Raw genomic sequence first — 1,576 nt, 5'->3', positions numbered from 1 at the left:
GAGCAGCAGTAGCTAGAATGTGGTCGTATAAATCAAATCCTAGCGGCAATGTCGTATGGTATTCGTTTACAATACGTTAGACGATCATATTCACTTTTCTGTGCCAAAAGGTTAATTTTGAATTCGTATGAATACGGGGGGGTATTGAATAAACAATTTTCAAAATGATTATAAATATTGATTTCTTATTCACCCAGCCCTTTTTAGTGAGGGAGGGAACTAATGTTCCCGTTACACCCTAAGCATGAGTTCATATGGGAGAAACAAAAAATTTGAAGCTGAAGTTTTAGTGCACTTATTTTTAAATTGAATTGTATGGAATAATTTTTTAACTTTTAGTTAGTGTAATTGTTTTGACAAATAGGTTTATGATGTCATGAGTGTTTATATTCTTATTGATGAAATTTCAGTAAAATCTAAATCATTTTTTCCCCAAAACCATGATATGTGGTGACCAATTCATTACAACTATTTTATTTTATTTTATGAATAGGTTCATTTCTATTAATTTAAATATAAAGTTATATATTCACCAAAAAAAGGTCGAGGGACACAAGGTCACCCTGCGAGAGTTCATGCAGCCAAAGGTCGAACACTTAACTATTCATGAAAAAAAACATATAAATCAACCTCAAGCTGCAAGAGTAGTGTCAGTCGAGGGAGGATCACAATCATCATGGCTCCATACATCAATAGAGTTGGTGGGGAGCTCAGAAGGAGCCCACCCATCCGCAACATCATCATTCTTCTCATTATATTTATCTCCCTCTGGCATGGGAGACAAGATAGCCAAGTCCAGCTAGGGGAAGGACCACATAGGATCTGGATGGGCAAATGGCCATGCATGAGTAGGAGGAACAGGGGGAGCCAACGGGGATCATCTAGAACCATGCCTTGAGGATGAGAAATCGAGCATTGGTGACCTCCAAAACCACCACTAAATAAACGACGAGGAGGATGTGACCTCGGGTGTGAAATCAATGTTAGGATTAACCTTAGACAAAAATAACAGTTACATACAAATATAACCAATACCAAAAAATAGTAGATCACATAATAGAGAACACAAGACACTAAGATTTAACATGGTTCACCCAATTCCTAGGCTATGTCCACCAACAGCAGGTCCAATATTATTATTATCTAGTGATTACAACCTGATTACAATCTATAATCCCTTATAGCTCAATACCACCGCAAGAAGCTACAATATCACCATTCATTATAAAATTCCTAACCCTAAACCTTTTTATATAAGCTTTTGTCATTTACAAAATTAGGGCTAGAATAATAAAAAATAGTAGCCGACGCCTTTTACAAATAAGGGCATTTTTGGCTTCAAGGGCACTGCCCCCAGAAACCCTTATGGGGGCATTGCCCTCAACCCGACCCTGTACTGGGATAGTGAGTGTACCTAGGGCGCTACCCCCAAACCCCCGTAAAAATAATATGGGGAGAAAAACCATGCCAAATAAACTTCGAGTCTAATTAGGTTAAATCTAATTAGGCTTCATATCACAACAATCTCCCATTTGGAGATTGGTCAAACTCCACAACAATAACCTCCCACTTGGAG

Source organism: Cupressus sempervirens, chromosome 11 (assembly GCF_028749045.1).
Source record: "Cupressus sempervirens isolate cs-2001-9-10 chromosome 11, ASM2874904v1, whole genome shotgun sequence".
Taxonomy (NCBI): domain Eukaryota; kingdom Viridiplantae; phylum Streptophyta; class Pinopsida; order Cupressales; family Cupressaceae; genus Cupressus; species Cupressus sempervirens.
The sequence above is the reverse complement of the archived record's forward strand: the minus strand, read 5'-3'. Positions refer to the sequence as shown.